This window comes from Cloeon dipterum, chromosome 1 (assembly GCF_949628265.1).
Source record: "Cloeon dipterum chromosome 1, ieCloDipt1.1, whole genome shotgun sequence".
Taxonomy (NCBI): domain Eukaryota; kingdom Metazoa; phylum Arthropoda; class Insecta; order Ephemeroptera; family Baetidae; genus Cloeon; species Cloeon dipterum.
In genome coordinates, this window is record NC_088786.1 from 35880772 (window position 1) to 35904773 (window position 24002).

Sequence of the window (24002 nt, forward strand, 5' to 3'; positions counted from 1 at the left end):
AATCAGGGGAAAATTCTAATTTTGTGGTTTCAGCTGCTGAGATGATATGCATATTAATAAAGTGATTTTGAATATATTTCGACAGGCTATAAAGGCATTTTCGGAACTTGATTGATAATTAATCAGGAAATTTAATTTTTTTAAAGATTAGGAAGTGAAATGGTGAAATTTTTCTATATTCTCATTAAGAGGCGTGGAGAGGTCTTTTTAGATCAAATATTTGCCTATTATTTCGAAGAATGCGAGATGAATAAAATGCGTATTTTAACTATAATTTTTTTAATGTATTTTTTGTGTTCTCGTAGCTTCCTCGGTAAGTTATTTCCGTATTTGTAGAGAAATAATCATGGTTCGCCAATTTTGCAGTGCAAAAAAATGCACCGCTGGTTTTTGCGCGAAAACAAGCTGGAAAAATCCACCAGTTTTGGTTTTCCGAATTTAACCCCAAAAGGATCACAATTCGCGCCAAAAATGTCTGAAATTTTGGCAAATTAAGACGATTGTTAAAATTTTAGGTCTTTTGGTGAAATTAGCGGCATTTTACTGATTTGAAAAATCCATTTTTTTGTTCATCCATCATAAGAATGTTTTTATTTTCAAAAAGATGAATATTTGTTTATGAAAAACGCGCAAAATTGCAGAAAAACCCGCGGTTTTTTGCCATGCAGTGGGGTTTTCAGGGAAATGTGGATTTTTGAAAATCCTGGAAACATCTTCTGACTTTTTTTTATTAAATTTAGTGCTATTTGACAATTCTGGAAAATTATGGTCTTAAAAAAATTAAATAAATCGATTTTGGTGCCCTCTGTCAAGATTGATCATTCAAAAAATGATGAGACATTTGGAATAAGAGGATTTTTACCTGTGATTTCACTATTTTTTAATGCACTGCGAATTTCGAAACCAACCCTTTATGACTAGTGGATCGCGTTTCATCGACATGGCATATGCATGTTTTCGCGAAAACACGTCAAAGCAGAGAATTTTCCCACACAACATTTTTCGCTCTCTGGTCGCGCGCGGATGCTACGGTGAATGTCACCCGTGTGTGTATCGGTGAGTTTACACCAAAGTGCACTTGAATGTGTGATGTGATTGCGGAGAGTGCAGCACAACACGCGAAATGCACTACTTGTCTCTTGTGCTCTGTGCAGAGAAACCCCATGGGCATCGCGCATTTGCCGCGCTCTGTCGTTGCAGCAATGATGCCATCTGACACTGCGGGATTACGTCGGTGAAAATATAAGACACTCCATCAATTCGTTCCAGGCAGCATTTTGTCCTGCCGAACGAACGAACGAACGAACGAGCGAACGGAAGGATTAATTCCACGAACGTGGGTTTATGGCTATATGCCTCTCTGCATCTGTTGCATTTTCATCAAATCACGGCAATCGTGGAATTCGTTGTAAGTTTGCGCTGAGCTTTCTCGTGCACCCAATCGTTGCGTGTTTCAGTGAAACACGTATGGAAATTAATCTCTAGTAAAGGAAAGCTTTTCATTCCTTCGGCCAAAATTCAAGGAAATTAATATAGCTATTCGTTCTTCTCCTTACAATTTCCTTTGTTCTTTGAGACTTGCATAAGAAACAATTACTAGATCATTGCGCCAAAGTGTTTGAAATTATAAAATTAGTAAAAATATAGGATGTGACGTAATAGTTATGGTAATATTATGTTAGAAAAAAAATGTAACATCGGTTAAGCATTATACAACAGAAAACCACAACATAATTAGGAAGCGAGTAAACTCGGGTCTAACGGCACCATCTAGTGGCGCCTCTGAGCCCTATATGAAACGCATATTATATTGGAAATGCAGCTAAACAAAACTATTAATCATCAGATGCATTTTTGCATGCAAACAAACGTCCAATAATAGTCTAATCAGGAGAGAAACTGTAAGCTAACATAGATAGATTAGGTGCGTTGTTTATAAACTCGCGGCGCCTTTGCGTTGGACGTTTCTAGCAAACAAACCTAAATGCGACGCACAAATTCACTGCAGCCAGCATATAGCATATTAAAACTTGAAGGACAAGTCAGCATTATCAGAGAGCCTGACTGACTGGTCGGAGCGCGTAGGAAAGTGCGTAATTTCACCTTCGCCGCTAGACTCACAAACACACACACACAAAAGCAGACAACAGCTCGAGAGTTAATTTCAAAGCAAACACGGGGGTCCGTGTCGGCGGCAGAGCCACTTGACAGCTAACAAAATGCACCCACGCGCTGCACATATGCACCGCCCGATGCAGTGACCTATATATTCCGCTGATAACGCGCCGGCTGACCTTATTGATAAGGCCAGATGTGGCCCATTTATCGCCCAAACGCACGAGACGAGAGTGCATTCGGGCTTTTAGGCGCTCTCTATATAGTCTCGCGCCCGAGTTCAACACAAACATGTGCGCCGCGGACGACTCCTTTTCGACAAATATTGATATAATTCACCGCTCCCACGCGCTAGGCTTTACGCCAAATGCACGAACTTGATTCATTTTCATGTGCTACATTTTTTGATTAACTTTGATGTTACGAACACCCTTCTAACAGTTCTAACTGTTTGCTTGCAAATTGGGGATCAAAAAAACTTTTAAGAATATTCTTCAATGTGAATTTAACTCGTATGCTGTTTATTTTTCAGTCATATCGTGCAAATTCCAAAGAGAAACAAAAAACAAAAGTCTGTTTATGCCAATAATCTTGAAGTGCAATTATTTTTTATCCTTTTCTCGTTAGCAATTTGTCAAATCATTTCCACGCGTGCGTTTTCAGCTTCAATTGTCCAGCAGCAAAATTGCATTTTAATTGCAGACTTCCTCGAAGTTAAAAAATCGACGTCCTTGGACGAGCGGTGCAATTATTTCAGCTTTTCACACCCGACCACCAATCAATCACTTGGCAGAGAGTGCAGAGAGCGTTTCAATGGTGAATCACAAAGAGGCCAAACGAAAGCAAAAGTCGGCCAGCAGGCGTCGTGGCAAGAGAGAGAATTCTGGGAACGGAATTCATATATGCATCCATCTAATCCCCGAGTGAGTCGCGGTGCACATAACGCATTCGTGCCAAAACAGCGCGCACATTATATCACGGCTCGAATACATAATATATACACGAGCACACACAGCATTCTCCCGCTACAGGCTAGAGATTGTTAAGGAAGGATGGTGAAGTATGGTGCTCACAAATATCTAGGCCACCGAGTGAAAGTGAGTGCATACACATGTAGTCGCGGCCCGCCTATAGACCGCCAGCTCACCAAGCCAACTTCTATAATCCAACCAACGCTGCTGGATAATATTATTACTGTATCGTGAGCGAGCGTGCGACGTTTAAAATGCTATCAGCTGGCGAAAAAAAAGGAAAATAGCAGTTCGCCCGAAAAGCTTGGGAATGGGTAAACAACACTCGACTGGTGAAGGCCCCGAGAGCCTACATTCGCGGAGGAAAATGCACTAGCTGAACGCAGACTGCCGGTTTTTCCAGCAGGAAACGAGAAGCTTTTAAAAAGCTCAGGCTCCGGGGATGGCTGACGGAGATTTCCATTAATTATGAGCAAAAACGAAAGCTCGCTCGCGATTATCACATCGAAATGCACATCCTGCAATTACCTTTTTTCTAGAATAATTGTTGGAAAATTCTGAATTATTACTTGAAAATAAAAGTAGAGCATTGTGATTCACTTTTAAGTACTTTTTATTCAAGTTAAATTCGATTAACATAATCTAAACGAAATCAAGTCACATACACGCACGTTTTTGTCGAAGCAATTAAGATTATAGAATTATCAGCAGTCAAAATAATAATAATACTGTGTTGACTGACTTCAGTTGCCGCCAAACATATGAATAAGTCTTCCTTGTTTTAATTCCAATATCTAATTTTTATTTAAGTGTTTTAGAAATTTGAATACAACGTACACGCTTCAACCTCGCAGTTCTTTGTGTCACAGATCAGTCGAAAAGAAATTTTCGGCCTTGGACGTGCTTCTCTGCAAAGTCAGCCCCCGCAGAAAGTGAATCTCTGCTGGAATCAGGATGCATGATTTTATTTCCCGCACATTTGATTGATGCTCGATAGAGATAAACACGAAGCAGTAGAGAACTCGTTTTCCCGGCTGCATGCCAAAGGTTGGCTGGTGTCTGTTTATCACCGGAAGGAACTCCACCTGTGGCTCGATTTTATTCTGCACGCGTCGCCACCAGCAATAAAGAGACCGCACACAATGCAGCAAGAATGTGCACGATGCAAAAGGAGTGTGTGCATATAGCAAATAGTAGAGTATACGCGGCCGAGTCCAAAGCACATAGAGTGCTGCTTTTTGTAGCGTGCGCGGCGATATGGCCCATTGTCTGTCTCGCACTTAGTCTGCTGCTTTTAAGGACAGCCGCGCGCGTATCGGTCCCAACAGCTGATAAAAAGCCGTCAAGGTGAATCAGGGTGTACGTAAATAAATATTAATTTTTAACCCGTCGGCCGCTCCGCCCTTTCCTGTATTTGATAAAAAACAGCGTTTCTCCGCCAGCAAAACTTGGATGATAAGTTTAACAATTGTTCAAAGATTTCTTAATTCTCTTGTGCTTGTCGATCACTATCTTGAAAAACAAACAGCGCGAGGTGATTTGAAGAGGGTGGTGAGTCTCTTTGTCCTGCACTATTGCGTTACAATTATTGAGCAATTGTTTGCACCTCCAAAAGCAACAAGAATCTTTTTCCACTTGAGCTAGAGGCCAACTAAAACTGAGTGTAAAAGGTTATTCTTGTTAGCCAGAATTCCGTGGATGTATTCTTCTAAAACATATTAAGTTTCTTAAAAAACATTTCTTTCAAAATTTTTATTTACTTTTCCTCGCTTATAGTGTGAAATATTATCTAAAACGTGGGTTTTGATTGGTAATTTTGAAACTTTAGGCGCGTTCAAATCTTGTTTAAACCTTAAAAACAAATTGATTATTATCACTGGATTTTTTTTAATTCATTAAGGTATATTATATATTGGTGCAATATCCGTTTGTCGAGGTTTTTCTGGAAGACTTTTTGCTGCACTTATTACTAAATAATTTCTATTTTTTTTCTTTCATGGACTGAATACCCAACCAATAAAGTGATTTTGAACGGCCTAAGACTATTAATCGACACGCTGCAGGCTGCAGGTTTGAGATAACAGAAATAAAAGTGCCGGCTGAGCAGTTTAATCGTGCGTTGGTGCAAAAACAAAATGTTCCTAGCACTTCTTTGGATGCTGAAAGAAACAGTTAGATCATTAAAAGGGGCCAGCGCAATTAATTAACTCGCGGCGCTATAGTCCGTTTTCGGATAATCCATTTCTCGCTGGGCTGATTCGAGCTCTCGATATCCATCACTGAAAGCTGATAGCATCTGTTCTTACTCTGGGCGTGTTTGTTGCACTTTTATAGCTGTCAATCACGCGCCAGGTATTGTTGAAAACAGAAAAGTTTAGATCTAAAGGATTAAGTTTATTTTCGACCCCTTAATCCATGCCTGACGGAGAGTGCAGGATCAAATAGAATTACACCCCTAATCGCTTTGCTATTCAGTCGGGCGATGGTAGATGATGGATTAAAGGAATGTTATTTCCCCGAAAATAAACCTTTCAGCTCGTATTTGTCCAAAACAAACTAGTAATCAGCAGAGGCCGGGAAGTTGCAGCGCGAAAATAAACGCACGCAACAGCTGCCTCCCACACGCACTGACCTATATTGCTGAATGCAGCGGCTCGGAACTGCACTGCACACACACACATGCGTAAATAAAACCGAGTGAGCGAGCAGGAAGGAAGCCACGCGGAGTGAAAAATAAATGCACGCCAGCAGCTCGGCGCTGTATCGCATTATTTGATATTCACACTCGCGCCGCGTATGCACCGAGAGCGCCGCGCCGACGAGCGAGCTGTCAAGCGGAAGAGATTGTATCTCGCGCGTATATACGTACCGCGGCGGCCAATCGACTTGTTTTATTATTATTTATTATGCATGAGTGCCACAAGAAGTGTGGACTATGAGAAAGTAGAGTAAACACCGACAATGAGTCGCGTTCGCCTCACCAAAGCCTTATGGGCGCACAAGTATTTTCTGGCTAATTGCAGCGCGTGGGCTTGCATATGTGTGTTTGAATGCACTTGAAAACGCTGAAAAGTGAGAGTGTGAACCAGCCGTGGTCTTAAAAATACGAGTGCTGTGGCTTCTGGCGTCGTATTGAAAATGAGAGTGAGATTGACTGAAAATTTTCTAAAAGGGAAAAATTGGGAACGTCATGCTTGAAAACAGACGCGATGCATGCACAAATCAAATGTTTTAAATTACGCAGTTAACAACAAATTAGAAAAAAACTGGAATTTTCTAATTGCTTGTACGGTCAGGAGTTTCAAATAACTCCTATTTACAGTAGAATTAATTATGCCAATCAAATTATTCATCCCACGATGGATATATGGCACTTCAATCATCAGTGCTGTCAACTTTATTATGATCTCAATGTCTCTATTGCTAGAATTCAGCTGTGTGAGGAGTGCGGAGAGGAGAATTGTTTCTATTCCATGGGGCCAAATATTTTCGGCAGCTGGATGTTAGGCTTTACGCAACGCATTCGTGCACCAAAGGTTACGTACAGCTTCAATTCAGGAGTTTCATCAGTTTTTTTTAAATGATTGGATTAATCTACTGTTTCCTTCCAATCATTATAATGTTAATTCAAGTTACGTTTTCGGCACTCTCAAGGCATTTTAATTCATTTTTTGAAACATTCACAGCTATCACTACAGACGCTGGGGAAAGGGTTAAATATTTGGAAAAAAATTGGAATATATTTTAAAGTGTTGAATTGGAATAAATCCTGTGTTGAATAACAACTTAATTTTCTCGCCTGGCTGAAAGCAAAATGAAATGACTTTCGATTTCCATCTACGACGACCTAATTAGCCGCTGCCGTGTGTGTCTGTCTCTCACGAGGCGTACACAAAGGAATGCTAATTCAATTATCCGGTGTCGGTGTGAGCTGCAGAAAATAAAAAGAAGTCGCTGGTGTGATTTTAGCGGAAGAGCGAAAAACAGCAGGTCGCGCAGCGCGCGCGCTCGCTGCGTTGCCGTGCCGCTGCTGCATTCTTGTATATGCCGTTTTATTAGGTCAGAAGTGAATGTTACATAATGGATGGATGGCTGGTTGGTTGGCTGGGGAATATAATTTGCAGGCAGGCAGGCAGGCAGAAGATGCTATTATAGCATGCCTTCTTAGTCCAGCAGGTGAAAGTGGAATAAATGGAAACCAAAACAAACCACTCGGCCATTACACGGCGAGCAGCGGCTGCTGCTGTGTCTCATGCCGCCGCCAATGCACCTTTTGCTAATTATCTCTCCACCACGGCTCACATTTAAAAAGATTCATTTCCTTGATTTCTTCAAGAATCGTGGATATGAGAGCAAAAAGCAGGTCGTTTCGGGGAAATTGTTCTCAATGCATTGCGTAAGCGCGTACAAAAATAAACAAAATCTTTTCATAAAATAACAACTAGAACATAACTTTTTGTTGAAATTTTGTAACAGTTGTCCTTGAATTATTCTTCAGGGTTTCTTTTTTAGGCTTCACAAAAATTGCACCGATGGGTAGGTGTATATTCTTTTTTGTGTTTAGTGAAAAGAATTTTCACAATAGTTGGCGCTTCACAGACACTCGATTTGTCAGCTATTTTTGACACCCCCATTGTATGTAATTTCGTAAAGTTCACTTTCCAGTAGTTTGTCTTTTGTCTGATGCGCCAGCGGCAACCTTTTGTCATGAGCCTCGTCTTTTGCCTTCAGGGTGTGATGCACGTAAGGCTCAAGCACTCGCTCTGTGTTCTCCGTCCGCACGTGCTGCCCGGGAAAGGTGGCTTTTCCCGATGCGCAATTAACTCGTAATGATCGACATGCGATACTGTATGTACAGCGTCTGCGTGGAGCGCACGCACGCCAGACTGCTCTGCTGTATGTTCACAAATGCAAATATGCCTTGTGTCGGGAAAACTAATATTGTTGCTTTGTGCACCAACGTAAACATACGCAGAGATGAAATAAAAACACTGCACTTGCGTCATATGTATATAGAATGCAGGTCATGGATATATATTTCACGTAATATTAAATTTTTTAGAACAAAAATGAAGTCAAATGAGCCAAATAAATAAATAACATGGTTTGTAAAATTTCAAAATTTTTGTTTTGAGGGCCTGGTCGGGGCCCAGTGGGTCCGCGGGTGGTTTTCTCCACACCAAACGATCCGCCTTGACGGTGCTGATCTGCTCGTGTTAGTTTATCAAAATCGGAGCACTTTTCGAGAAGCGGCGCCATTTTTTCGGCAAAATTTAAAAAAAGTCAAAATTTTCAAAAAAAATGTTTTACCCTCACTCATATTTTAGTCGGATATGCCGCCTAGCCTCTAGCCATCTCGGCTAGGCATCAAATAAAGATCGTTTTTAGCGAGTTATATTAAATTCGTTCGAAGGGTTTAATTTGTCAGCGCAGGTATACGGTTTTTGTGACTTCCACCACCTTCCGTCCGCCTTATCTCACGATCGGGAACAAAAATCAAAATTCCACCCAATTGAAAAGATGCGAAATTTAACTGGCTATCGATTAAAACCAAAAACGGCGTGATCGGATCAAAATCCTAAAAACCCTATGTGTTTTAAGATGGAAAAACGTGGTTTTTTATTGGAAACTTGATTTTTTGCCTAACATGCCTCCCCTTCCGGCCGCCTTATCTCACGACCGGGGGCAAAAATCAAAATTCCACCCAGTTAAAAAGATGCGAAATTTAACTGGCTATCGATTGAGACCAAAAACGGCGTGATCGGATCAAAATCCTAAAAACCCTATGTGTTTTAAGATGGAAAAACGTGGTTTTTTATTGGAAACTTGATTTTTTGCCAAACATGCCTCCCCTTCCGGCCGCCTTATCTCACGACCGGGGGCAAAAATCAAAATTCCACCCAGTTAAAAAGATGCGAAATTTAACTGGCTATCGATTGAGACCAAAAACGGCGTGATCGGATCAAAATCCTAAAAACCCTTTGTGTTTTAAGATGGAAAAACGTGGTTTCATATCATGGGAAACTGGATTTTTTGCCTAATCTGCCTCCCCTTCCGGCCGCCTCATCTCACGACCGGGGGCAAAAATCAAAATTCCACCCAGTTAAAAAGATGCGAAATTTAACTGGCTATCGATTGAGACCAAAAACGGCGTGATCGGATCAAAATCCTAAAAACCCTTTGTGTTTTAAGATGGAAAAACGTGGTTTCATATCATGGGAAACTGGATTTTTTGCCTAATCTGACTCCCCTTCCGGCCGCCTCATCTCACGACCGGGGGCAAAAATCAAAATTCCACCCAGTTAAAAAGATGCGAAATTTAACTGGCTATCGATTGAGACCAAAAACGGCGTGATCGGATCAAAATCCTAAAAACCCTATGTGTTTTAAGATGGAAAAACGTGGTTTTTTATTGGAAACTTGATTTTTTGCCTGACATGCCTCCCCTTCCGGCCGCCTTATCCCACGACCGGGGGCAAAAATCAAAATTCCACCCAGTTAAAAAGATGCGAAATTTAACTGGCTATCGATTGAGACCAAAAACGGCGTGATCGGATCAAAATCCTAAAAACCCTTTGTGTTTTAAGATGGAAAAACGTGGTTTTTTATTGGAAACTTGATTTTTTGCCTAACATGCCTCCCCTTCCGGCCGCCTTATCTCACGACCGGGGGCAAAAATCAAAATTCCACCCAGTTAAAAAGATGCGAAATTTAACTGGCTATCGATTGAGACCAAAAACGGCGTGATCGGATCAAAATTCTAAAAACCCTATGTGTTTTAAGATGGAAAAACGTGGTTTCATATCATGGGAAACTTGATTTTTTGCCTAACATGCCTCCCCTTCCGGCCGCCTTATCTCACGACCGGGGGCAAAAATCAAAATTCCACCCAGTTAAAAAGATGCGAAATTTAACTGGCTATCGATTGAGACCAAAAACGGCGTGATCGGATCAAAATCCTAAAAACCCTTTGTGTTTTAAGATGGAAAAACGTGGTTTTTTATTGGAAACTTGATTTTTTGCCTAACATGCCTCCCCTTCCGGCCGCCTTATCTCACGACCGGGGGCAAAAATCAAAATTCCACCCAGTTAAAAAGATGCGAAATTTAACTGGCTATCGATTGAGACCAAAAACGGCGTGATCGGATCAAAATCCTAAAAACCCTTTGTGTTTTAAGATGGAAAAACGTGGTTTCATATCATGGGAAACTGGATTTTTTGCCTAATCTGCCTCCAATTCCGGCCGCCGTAGCTCGTGATCGGCGAACGAAATCGTGTAAAACTCACGATAAAATTTTAGACAATTTATCTGGCTATCTTTTGAGATTAAGCACCACCCGATCTCATCAGCCAATTTTTACAAGAGGGAATTTGAATATTGAAAAACGTGATTTTTCAACTTCCCCCATAAGAAATACATGGGAAGGATCCATATATTAAATGAACCACTGTTTGGCAAGTGCTCTTGAGATCTTGATGAAATTCGGTGGAGATGTTGCCCTAGGGGTATTGAGTTGAACCCTAAAATATTAGGTGAAAATTCCAAAAACTGACCATTTTATAGGGGTTCAAAATTTGAGATTTTTGAAAAAGGTGATGTTTTTGGCGATTTGTAACTTGAACTCTGCTTGTGGTAAACACAAAAATTTGGTATCCAAAATATTCTACGTTTGATGCCAAACAACTTTCCCACGATGACAAACTTCGTAGGTCAAAGGTCAAGGTCACTAAATTGGGGTCAAACTTTTCAAAAAAATCCCACATACCCGAGTACATAAAATTTGGGAAATTCAAAATAGCCCAAATGTGCCTCATATCCATGGTAACAACATATAAAAAATTGGCGTCATATTTTTTTTTCGTTTTCGAGATATTTTGAATTGAGTGTTAAAAAATCGATGTTTTCCGGGTGTCCAGATCGTAAATAAAAACACGTATTCCGCTTAATCTCAGCTTCTATGGGTCCGATTTACAAAAATCGCGCACCATTTGATACGTAATGACTTCCCCTAGGTAATGCAAGTGATCATAAGGGTGCTTACCCCCTTCGAACCCTTCACCACCCCCTGGAAATCCATTTTTTTCGTATTTTTAATCTCTATCTCGATAAATTAAGCGTGACACCAATCAAGTGTGTCCCAAAATAGTTAGAATAATAAATATTATTATTTTCTTTGTAGAGTAAACCTTAAAAAAATAAAACTGCTTATATGAAGATGGTAAAAAAATTATTTAGGTTTTTTTTTTAAAAATAGCATTAAATCGGGTTTTAGTTTATTCAAAATAACTTGATTAATCTATATTTATTAATAATTTAAAAATAAATTTAATATTTTACACTGCTCTTTTATTATTATACACAAATGCAACCAATACTATGTGTTTAACCATCATTATTTGGTGCATATTGTGTGCAAATTCAGATGTAGGAATTGGTTGCATTTATTTATAATGCGCAAGATCAAGATTTTGACCATTTTTGCGAAGCTTGCGGGGCGGCGGCGGGGGTTTTGGTGGCGATGCGGTGGCGCAAACTTTGGATTTTGACGGATTTTGGCGGCGAGAGGGTAATGCAGCGTGCGGTGCGCCGGCGCACGATTCTGATGCCGACTTGTTCCACGTAGTATTAAATTTTTTAGAAAAAATCGCAGGGCCAACTCCGGACTTAAATACGGCGAAATTTAACGAACATAAGATCTTTTCTTGGAAACGAACGAATTTTCCAGCACTCATTTTCACTGGACATCACCGTGAAGATTCGTATATAATAGCAAACTGAGACTAACTATAAATAAGGAAGCGAGGAAAAACAGCGCACGTGCAGCGTGAAATAAAATCGCAATATTCCGAATGTGCAGAGTATTGAATTGCCGACGAACGACGCAGCTAGTGCGTAGCAAAAAGCAACGAGGCTTCCAGTCGGTGCACACACACCAGCGCCCAGAAACAAAAGAAAATGCAGCAAAGTGCGAAAAATATATTGTGTGCACCGCGTTCGCCTGCCTGCTTTATGAAAAAGTGCAGTGTGTTGCTCGCTCGTGGAAAGTACACCTCGCGTATAATGCTCGCCTTTTGGCCGAGGGAAAGACCGAGAAGTGTGCGCGAGAGTGAGAGAGGAATAGGACTCGGTGGTGCAATTAATTTTGTGACGACCGCGCAAATCGCACGCATACAAATTACTAGAGCATAAAATCTTTCTTCCACGCTGGCTGCTTTCATGGTTCGCACTCTCCGCACGAGTCTCTTAGGGAAAAGATCAAAAAGGCAAAACAAGCTCAATCTCAGTTACTCGCGTAAATTAATTATTTTAGCCACTGCTTGCATTCGTTGGACTTCAAATGAACAACGCTCGAGTTGTTCTAGCTTGCGTGGTTTTTTTTAGCGTGCGGTTCTTCAATGACCCTAGACGTAAAGACATAATTATTAGTAATTATTATAATAAATTAGTTAAAGAAATTAATTATTTTGTAATACCTATTATAGAAATACTATAGTGTTCCGTTTCAAAGAGCTGATTTTTACAAAAATTTAAGGAAAATTATTGATGTAGGTTATGGTGGCAGGTGTGGCAGTAAGCACATTTTGCGAGGAGATGAAAGAGATAGAGAGAGATCAACACATAGAGCCGAGAATGCCCATTGAATAAAATAGGCCTCGGTGATTCACTAGGCATCATCGTAAGGGACATATTGCTATAGGGTCATCTCGTCTGTCGGTCTCGTTTTTAGTTTCAATTAACTTGACGTGCATAACAAGCAGCAGTTCCTTTTGAACTGCGCTGGTCTGATGCTGACTCTTGTCAACTTGGAGCATAATGATTTTAGCCTCTCAGCACAGCATGCTTTTGTCCTAGATCTTTACCGCTTGATAACAACTCCATTATACAGCGAACACATGGGTCGTGTGTATTGGAGACTGCTGCTGCTGATGCAGAGGTGAAAGTGAATTGAACGCCAACCATGAAAATATATATTCATATACATAATCCCCGTCGCGGTGCCACTCAAACGTGCCTATGCATTGGGATCTGGCGGGAAACGAGCTATTTTAATTTATTTTCTGCTTTTCTTGCGCACTCAAGCTGAAAACAACCAACCTGGGGCAGTGTGAAACAAAATTAAAATTTAATGCAGCCCTACATTAATTATTAAAGGAAAATTCGATTGCTTATAGTAAATATTGCCACGGCGAATTGAAAAGAGACTTCATCCTCATTGCCTCTTCTTCATTTATTTAAGTTTTTCGTACAGCAACGTTTCTCATTTATCATGTGTAACCTTTATGAGGCGTATTGACATCTCTCTTCGGGGGTTTTTTTTTCTTTGAAAAGCTAACAAAAGGGTGCACCCCAAACTCGGCTTGCACCCTGTTGTGATTGATTATGTCATTTAAGACTCTTTTTAGCCCTCAAAATAACACAAACAGTTATTCGTAAAACGATATATTTTTCACTTTGAAGCAATTGTTGGCAAAGAGAACTTGTTGGTAAGAGCTATACACAAATACAAGAAAGAAGTGAAACTAATTATTTCAAGGCCGGTCATAATTCAACATTGAGGGGGTGAGTGCCTGTCAAAATGGTCAAAATTATGGACGATAGATTTTAAAACTTACATGCAACAAAAAAATATAAAGCCTCTTTTGAGCTCAAAAGAAAAATTATATTTTTTCACCGTGCAAACCGAACAAAACGCATTTATTTGTAAAGAAGTATAAATGATCCCATTGCACAAGAAGTGTAAGATGTTATGTGAAAGCGCGACGCAGAGTTTGAGGGTTTATTGCTCTTTTTCTGCTGACGATTTATCACTGCAATGACCAGCATATTTATTTGTATTTGGAGGGCTGCAAAGCAGTCTCACTTGCTTGGCACGAATATAAATAGGTTCTAGTGAGGGGCTGTGACACGATGAGGCCCGTGTTGTCGCTTGCAATGTTATTGGTTGATTTCTTTCTAAGTAATTTTACTTTAACAGACCGGGATGATTCACGGCCCTTCTCACCTATACAATGAGAGTCAATGAACACAGGGAGTGCGCATTATTGTTCTCTATAAACGCATTCTCACTTAATTTGGAGTCACTTTTTGAAATTGAGCTGGAATAACTAACACGATATCCATTTTAACTCGACAAGTTAGAGAATGGTATATAATTTTCCTTTCTAACTCCTTGTCGAAGCACATATATGACTCTAAAAGCCTGTTTTAGTTGAATCAAGCGTCTTCCTACACACTGCCGCACATTACCAGTCTATAATATGTGTCTCGAGGAAATTGTTAGAAATGAGAGCACATAAATGAACGTCGTCCTTGCTATTCCATCCTGATTGGCACAAATGCAACTTCCGCTGCATTTAATACGATTTTTTTTTTAAAAACTCCCGGAGCACTACTTTTTAATATATAAGTCTCGTGACAAATGAAAGTCAGCGAACCGTGAAAGTGCGAATGCAGTCAATGTTCAAAAAGCAAACTCAATCAAGTGCAGCTGACGTGCAAACTTTAGCAATTGAGCGGACTGAATTTAATATTAAAGTCCATCGGGCGCGCCGTGTGCGCCGCTATGCCGCGCGAAAAAAATCGACTTGGTCGGAGCCGCTGGTGCATACGAATAAATCAAACCGGCAGGAATTAAAGCGGCTGTGCCCGCCATAAATCTGCGAACCGAGAGCAAAAAGAGCGAACGAGTTACATGGTGTAAATGCATGCGGCTGTCACAGCGGGAAAATATAAAGTGCTGGTGCTGGATACACAGGCGCTCTCAGGAGCGTGGTGCCGCCGCGAGAGATGCGAACCCAGCGTTTTTCTTCTTTTCACATGTAAGTGGGTTTGTTTGTTGCAGACCGCGGGAGGTCAAAATGCACGCTGACATAATTCTCGCCTATTATGACGCCCCTGATTTATGCCACAATTACATTCTGGTCCGCCGCATAATTCAACGGAGAGCTAAAAGCGAGTAGGAGGCGAGGATGCTCGCTGCATATGAGGAGGGAACCAAAAGTCTGTAATGCATTTCAGGAAAGCCGGTGAGATACATCATTAGTTTTCTGTGAAAAGGATTTTTTTTAAATTCTAAATTTTTCCAAATCATTTTTGCGCTTCCTGGAAATTACTTGGAAATTTATGACTATATTCTTGAGCATTCAAATGTTATTTATAATTTAATTAGGTATAACAATTCCTGTTTCATCTCTTTTATGCATTAATTGAATTGAAATCTACGAAGTAAACAAGGCAAATTTTGCACGGAAGCATTGCGCAGTCATTAAAGCATGCAAAGTAGGAAATAGCAGTCAATAAATAATATAAGAAAAGACCTTTGATACACAGCGAGAAGGTGCGCACTCGACGACACAAGGTTGAGGCTGCAGGTCTGCTCGTGCGCATATTAGAAGGTGGCTCTGATTGTTGAGCGAGGTCGTGGCTATTATTTTATTATGTGCTGAAAAAGCGTTAGCATTTGCGAAGTTGCGGAATTGCGCGACGGCTATCTCATCTCCACGCGAAAGCAGAGGGGAAAGATGTTTAGACCAACACACGTTTCGCAAATTCCGAGCTGAGGCGTTCAAGCAGGAAAATGCAATTTTCGCATCTCAGCACAAAACAAGCGGCGACAGACCCAAGAAACTAGCTTTTTTGCTCTTCTTCAAGGTCACTCGTTCTGCTTTGCTCGCTCTTTCTAATCTTTCGGCATAGTCCTTTGAAGAGACACCGCGCGCACGCTGGAGAACGTGCTTATTCCAAAGTATTTCGTGTTGTCCGTGGTCTGGCGCAAGAACGGCAACATTTCGCGTTAGACAAAAACGAAGGGAGCGTGAAAAGTGGTTCCTTTGATCTTTTTCGTTGCGACAAGCAATAAATTGCGCGCTCAAACCCTCGAGAAGATATATTGTAAGCATTAGAGATAATTTTAATAATTCATGCATAAATTGTGAATGTGTACTTACGTGAAAACAAGATAGCGCTTCACGCTTTTTATTAAATTATATGCACACATACACACACTCACATAAGCAAAATATGTACATAATATTGCTGGAAATGTACGTAAGCGAGCGCGTGAATGCATGATAAATTCACACCCACTTGGGCTTAATCTCTTCTCTCTCTCCTCGGCAATAAGTCTTTCTTTAAGCATTCGAGCGAGCCCCCCATGATGGAGAGCGATCTTTTGAACTCGCTGCAAAATTATGGCAGACGATCAAAGTGAGAGGGAAATTTATAAATCCCTTTGAAATTAACGGCTAGGAATTAAATTGAATTTAAAACCGGCTGCAATTAGCTCACTGAGTAATTGCAGCAGAAAAACGCTTTCTATCTTGGGCCCTGCGACCCCTGATGAATCAGCGTTTTTTTTTCAAGTGCTTAATTTCACTATTGTAAAAGTCCTCCAGCAAAACTGAATTTGCACCTCTATACATAGCTAAGAACACTATCACTCACTGCACGAGAGACAGAAAAGGGGACTCGCCCTGTGGCTTTCGAGAGACTTACTTATGCGCTGCTGCTGATTAATTTCAACTCGTGTGTGTGCCTTCTGTGCGAGTGCAATTATTATAATTGCGCGCCCCGGTAGAAGCTCTGAATGGCACTTTGTTATTCATGAATTAATTTTGGCCTGAGGGATGAACAAGGACTGCTTGAGCACGTGTGTATATCCGACTCGGCCAGCCAGCCAGCACTCACTTTCTTTCAATAATGGCAAGTTCATGATCAGACACAGGGAAAAGCGCGTGCAGCACTCTGTTCAGCTCGCAGCTCGAGTAAAAGTAAAACATATATAAATAGCCCTGCAGACTGTGGGCATATATGAAAAATTATTTATTACACTCTCCTTGTTCTCCGTACTTTCGAACGCACAAATCATTTTAAACTTCATATCACCAGATGAATAAATTTATCTGTAATTGCTCACTGGGCGGACAATAATTTGCAGCCTAAGTAGCTAATTGACCCAAAAATTGTTTAATATCAGATTATCACGTATGAGTCTGACAGTGAGTGATATGACTGATGCTCAAATATACTGTACAGTGAAAATTATTTATTTTATCTTGAAATTTAATTTATGCCGCATAGAATAACAGCTTTAAACATTATTTATTTTATTCTAGATGCTGTTCAACCACTGCTCAGCACATCCAGTGGGCTGTGCTGGCTCAGCACCACCGAGCGGATGACATCAGGCCCAGTGGCTGCAGAGGAGCTTGGATCCGATGTGACCATCTTTCGAGGACTTTTACTGACACGCCAGTTGTTTGTCCATAAAGCCGTTGGAAAGGTGCGAAAACCAGCAAGTGGCGAGTCCCCAGGCCGTTGAGCTATTTGAGCATTTCGAGTCACTCCATACTAATCACCCTTTTGTTATCTCTGACATAGGGCAGCCAGTTTTAGATCCTCCAATTGCTCAAATATCTCCCATTGCTTTGACCTTGCGAGCCAACGGGCAGGTTATATATTCTCACTTATTTAAAAAACACATAATAATGATTTGTGGAAGAGTAAAAGGGGCACACTCCTGACATACAACATGTCATTCTACAGTTTCCCCACACTTTTTGGTGGAGCTCGGTACGGCTGGGTGGTTACCGGAGTCAGGGGTTCAAAGGGTCATCACCTTGATGCATGTGCACCCAGAGAAGTGCGTGCCACTTCTTAAAGGCACTTCTTAGACGAGGTCATTTTACCTGAGCTGATTGGGCATCTTCAACATGTTTCGTTTTTCAGGGGGAAGGTGAACCTTCTTTTCTGTTGGTTTTAATAGTCATCAGATGACACGCCTATGGACCATAAAAAATGTTTGGTTGAGCAAGGGGCACAAACGTTTCAATTCTATTAGATGATTTATGGACATATAGTCCTATGAACCAAGCGATTGGTGCACGGAGTGATAAAACTGTCAGAACTTAATTGTTGTAGTTCTCTAGGTTGGGGTGATGTAAAGATTAAGCACTTTAGGGGGTGAGTACTTAAAAGTGTTGAGAAACACTTAGCTTGAACATAGAAAACACCATCCTTTTGTATTATATTCTATTTTGTATCACAAGGTGGATCCTCCTCCTAATGTTTGAAGGACAATACATAGAATTGACCGGGGATGCCTTAACAGTTACTTCAAAATGAGAGCATGGTGGCCCACATTGACTGCCATGAAGCATTAATTTTCAATAATTCTTTAAGGACTTCAAAAGAAACATCAACTTTCTTTGTTCAATATAAATAAAACCAGGCTTCATCCTAGTTGTCAAAAAGAACTCGTCGTTTTTAATCCTCGACTAGTTTCGACGTTATCAAATACGTCCTATTCATGAGGCAGTTGAGTTCTTTTTGACAACGAGGATGAAGCCTGGTTTTATTTATATGTATATTGAACATGGCAACAACCTCGAGTGGTCGTATATTTCAAAAATCAACTTTCTTATTCTTGCAGAATGGAAGCTGAAGCACGCAGATGACGCAGGCCTGCAATTTGATGAGACCACCTAGAATAAGAGGCCCCATCTACATAATTTCGATGAAAAAGCAAACCACCATTGTCTATAGCGCAAATCTAAGACTTCTTTAGATCAATAGAATGTAACTGACGAATTTTTCAATCCACAGAACCTTGTGTCAATGGAAGAGTGCCAGCGGGATCAGGGAGTTTCTGAGCCATGTGAGGGACCTGCGAAAATCAAGAAGAAGTAATTGTCACTTGTCCGGAACTGAAACGGGAATGCAGTTAGCCTATTGTCCAGTTTTCCGGGCCCACAAGATCAGCAGCATCGCAAAATGAGCCACATCAGCCAACATTCTCTAGAAGGTATTTCAAATTGAGACATCGTTGATGGATTTTAAATTTTGATGCATTTTTAACACGTCAGAGCACCCATATGACCTTTGAAAGTTTTTCAATTTGGAGAGTATACTTAAAATATTTGGACTACTTTTCTGTCCAAAGTTGTGGTTTTCTGTAATTGCAAACTATATTATGCGCTATCCTTCAAATTTTCGGCAGTTTTTTCTTTTGGAAAATGAAAGGGAACTATTTATAATAATCTATTTACCATCAAAATATGTTCACATTCTACTACAATCATTTGTTAGGCTTGTTAGTGAGATTTAAAGTATTTTATGGGATTGCAATGTGACAAAATAAAAAGATTAAAAAAGTGTGAATCCGGAAGCGCACCTGTGCTAGGAGAAATTAACATTGTGACACAACCGCGCGGTGCATGCAAAAAAGCGTGTGATATAATCAAAGCGCTCTTTGAGGTTGTTTGTCTCGGAAAAAACAAGACGTGTTTTTTATACCGCGTGCGCTGAATCAATCTACGCGCCGAGTATATAGGGTTATGCAACTGCGCTGGGATTATGTTTGTGCGAGATGATGCGCCTTTCTCATGCTCTACTTGGCTGCATTCTCAGGATTAGCCCAAGCATTGTTTCACGAACGAAGACGTAAAAGGGAGCCAAATTGCCTGTACGAGAGCAGTTAACAACTTTTCGTGATCCGACCAACTCTATAGAGTTACGCGAGACGCTCGTTTGTCATTGTACCTTATTCTGTGAATTTGCGCGCAGCTGGACGGACTTTTCGTCTGGTCGAATTGGCAGCGAACTTTCATAAAACAGCGTGATTTATCCCAGCTATACATGTCTGCATGTATAATTTCGTTTCGCTCGACAAGACACTCTGCCAGTTTAAAAGTAATTGTGACAAACGACACAAGGGGCGTTTTAATATATATAATATCAGAGCGGCGGCAGGAAGAAAGCCGTGTCAAATTCCAAATCACTCTTTTTCACATTCATGCCGAGCTGGAAGCAAACTTGGTATGTGTGTGTGTGTGTGTATACGCATGCATGCACGCTCACTCGGCTAGCCTCATCTAATCACGCATATTAATGAGCTAGTGCTGTTAAATGCTGGTTGGAATCCCTTCACTTTCACCTGCGATTCGCTTGACCACTGCTGAAGCTGTAAATTAATTCTTATCTGTTAATTTTAGATTGAGATAATTTATATTTGTTGCAAAAATCTCAAACATCATTATTCATTTCCAACAGCTAAATTAACTTGCCGCGTCGTAAATAATAATATTTGATAGAAACAGATTATTTTTCCAACTGTTAAAGTAGGTGTTTCTAAAAACAAAGCATCGCCGGTTGCAGAAGTGTTAGGCTCAGAGACGAAAGTAGGACACGCGCCGGCGAGCCATCTCCCAACTAGGAACAGAGAAAGTGTTTCCGTCGCCGCGCTGTTGTTATGCGATTTTTTTTTCTGCTTTACGAGCGCTCCATGAAAATATCCGGCGTGAGTTATTGTGCATTAGACTGCAATTTATCGCTGCATTATGCAATGAGCGTGGGAGATTCGCCTTGACTGGCTGATTGTCGTCTCCAATTGTCTTCTTCGCATGCCCACAAGCTAAAATGGTCACGATCTGCTCAAGTAAAAACCAAGAGAGGAAAACACCCAATCGTTTATCATAGATAGGATTCGAAAATTAGTACAACTTTTATTTTTGTTCCATTTTTTTAGGTACAGAAAGCTCTGTTCATTTAATATTTTTATTTATCTAGTTTAGCTCATTTATTACTTAAAATAAATAGGAAAGCGGCGTTGAAAATGTCAAAATCTAAAATTTGCGGTCAGAGTGGTCTAAATTTCCTCTACTGGGCACAGTTTTTTTCTTTTAAATTGCCATTTCCTGCTTCAGTGTATCCAAAAATTTATCTCTGACACTTTTTCAAGTCGAGGTCATGAGCTATAATAATTAGAAAATTATTAAAAACTGAGGTGCAAACATTTCCTGCAAGAAACTGGTTGAAATTTTAAAAAAATTACTTTTTACCACTAGCTGCAATTTTTGCAACCCTGGCATTTCTACCAAAAAGAATTTCAGTCAAGGTTAAGGCTAAATAATAAAAAAGTAAACTAATTAAAACTTTCTTTCTCCTTTCCCTTTTTGTAGAAAAAGTCTGCTTCGAACAAAGTCACCATCCATATCCAGATAAAAGAGCTTCTGAAGCCACATTTTGCAAAAAATGAAAATTAATTATTTCTGAAGCGATTGGTACCGATTTTTACTGCTAATTTTCAGCTTTAATCGCGTAAACCTCTTAAAAGCAAAGCGGATTATCCGGCGGCGAACAGCAGATTGGTTTTACACGCTAATCCAGGCTAATTTTTGCTCCTGCCGTGGATGTTGGCGCAGCAGCACCACTTGTCAGTCGCGGCTGGCTGCAGGTGCTTTGACAATCAGCCCGTTAGGTGGTTCGCTCCGCTAATCGCATAATGCATGTCACCAGCAGCGGCAGCAGCAGCAGGCCTCGGTCCTTGGTCCTGGTGATAATTGCATTTAGCGCCTCCAGCTGCGCGGCCGCCGCCTCGTCTGCAACAGGTGGCCAAACCCAAACTATATCTCGGCGGATATTTATATGCCGCGCGATGCTCTCTCAGTTTAAAAAGAGCTATAGGCGCGACTCAATGTGGTTTCCGCCAGAGTATCGATTTGTAGGCCACTCAGTCAGAGCGTGTGAGCCGGCAGCTTGAAAGTGAGAGTGCCGTGCACACACAGACACACACACACGCAGCTGATATAATTATAAACGCGTAATGGCTCCGCGTGCGATAATTCGATATTTTAATCCTCACTTGCGGTCGAGGCTGAACGGGTGTGGAAGTGCATCTCGAGTAATGACGGGGATGATTTGTCAGCCGCGAGCTGTGTTTTGCCTCTGTGGTTCCCCGCATAATATAAAGGACACTTGCTCTATGAGTTAATTGAGAGGCAGCCACAATTCATAACCATCAAACTTAAACATTTTCATTTGTTTAGATCCTGACTTTATAATTTAACCTTTATTAAGTAATTAGTCTTGTAAAGCTGCGTAATTGTTTTCCATTTGAAGTTTAATAATGGTTGGAATTATTTTGTTTTCACCACAAAAAAAGTAATTAAAATGTTTACAGAAGCGGAAAAAATGGCATCGCATGAATGTACCCCCAACTTCCGTATTAACAGAGGTCGTCACAAATCACGGCATACGTGATCGTCAACATGTTATAGCTTTCCGCACCTTATTTCCCAGGGCATGATGGAAATCATCCCGGGATTTGCTGTTTCACGCGGTGCTTCCCATAATAGCAACACAGGACAGGTAGGTTTTCCTGTTTCTAGTGCGAAAATCAACACTTGGAACTGCAGTGTGTATCAGGTTTCCGAGTAGTTCACACACGGACTATATATTTATGCACAGCGGAGGTGTTAAATGAACGCCTCCTCGCATGACGACCAAGTGCCGCCTGTGTATAAGAGTTCTCTCATTGCTGCAGCGTGACTGAGCGCCATAAATAATCGACTGCGCGCGTATTTTTTTGTTTCAAATGCCGCTTGAATTGAATGCTGAATTGGCCTAGGCGAGATTTGCGCGACAATTAATCAAAGTGGGCGTTTCACCGCTGGAAAAGCGGCTTTGCTTTCTTTATTCCGTCTTTGGCTGATTAATGGGCAGTTTATCTATCTTTTGATCGGTTCGGACCACCGATTATTAAGCACAACGCCGTGCGGCAAAAAAAGCCTTCTCGCCGCCTCGTTAATTGCACGTGCAGACTTTCTTGCCATCTCGCCACAACGACGACGGATTGAATTTCTTAATTATTCTTCGTGCTCGGTGAAAAGGAGCGTGCGATTCGCAAAGTGCACTGACTTAAGTTCTCTGCTGGGCGACAAGAAATGGCTCTTATTTTCCAATTGCGTCAAAAGGGCTATGCTTACACTTCTATTTTTACAGCTAGCAACCAGAGCTGCCCTAGAATGTGATTCGATCACTCCCCTTTCGTATATATACAGAAAAAACAGGGCGTAATTGCAACAGCAATTTTTGAGCCATTTGATAATTTTAATTCCATTTATTACTCGACCGTGCTGCCGGACAGCAGAATTAATTTGCAAATTTAACCTGTATATTCACGGGAAACAGTGCCGGACGATCGCATGAATAAGTAAATAAATTTGAAACACACAGCACCATCACTCGCCATGAATAATTCCGATTTATTATTCCCATTACATTACACACTGCACATCATGGTGAGAGAGAGAGAGAAGCGTTAGTTTGTTATATAACGCTAGAGACGAGAGTGTATCTCTATACGGAAGAGTGCCTGGCATTTTTATTAAGTATTCATCATCAATATTGTCACATAAACTCAGCGCGAGGCAGGCAAAACTACAACAAATGCATTTCACTTGTGTTCTGTGCCCTTTTGGTGAAAAATAGATTGGATTGTTCAATTGCCACGAGTGAAGCACCGCGGAAAGCTGAAGCACAGCAGTCAGTGGTGTTTGCGGTGCACTTGGTTATGCTGCCAGATGCACACACACACATTTATGAATATTGCATCTCACTCGTGCTGCTCTCCGCTTGTGCGCATTTATGGAGCTTGCCGAGAATAGAATGCACACACGTTTCTATCAAAGCGAATTTCCAACTCACACGGCAGACAGAATGGTTTTCAGTTTAACGTCAAGTGTGCCGTGGATTTGAGATTTCCTATCTTGATGTTGCAGGATGAATCTGTTGTGTCAGAAAATACAAATGCGTGCATGTCACTTTGTTTATCAATTCCCGTTAAATTTTTACAATCTGAAAGTTTTCTCAGCATGAACCCGTAAGAATTATTTGGTGAAAGACTGATGTTTAAGGTGGCGTGTTTCAATGAATTATAGCTCCGTTATATTAAGCCTAAACGCCAAATTCGCCAAAAAAAAGCACTAACCTTTAATATTCTGACGCTATTGTCTAAAAATGTGTCGGGGTGCAATGGAAGATTAATGGGGGCATAAAGTATGGACTACCAACAATAGGTTATGGTCCAGAAATGGAACAAGAGACGTAAAAAAATGAACCCTCATTTTACCTTGATG

At 40.8% G+C, this 24002-nt stretch overlaps 1 long non-coding RNA gene across 1 annotated transcript in view; it reads left to right on the plus strand.

The window, feature by feature from the left end:
* The window catches only part of LOC135947053 (uncharacterized), a 145858-nt gene that overhangs the window by 25073 nt on the left and 96783 nt on the right, over positions 1 to 24002 (plus strand). Inside the window, exons 3-4 of the long non-coding RNA XR_010575578.1 lie at positions 17202 to 17368; positions 18518 to 18889. This is a non-coding gene — a long non-coding RNA (uncharacterized LOC135947053). The remainder of the gene's footprint in view (positions 1 to 17201; positions 17369 to 18517; positions 18890 to 24002) is intronic.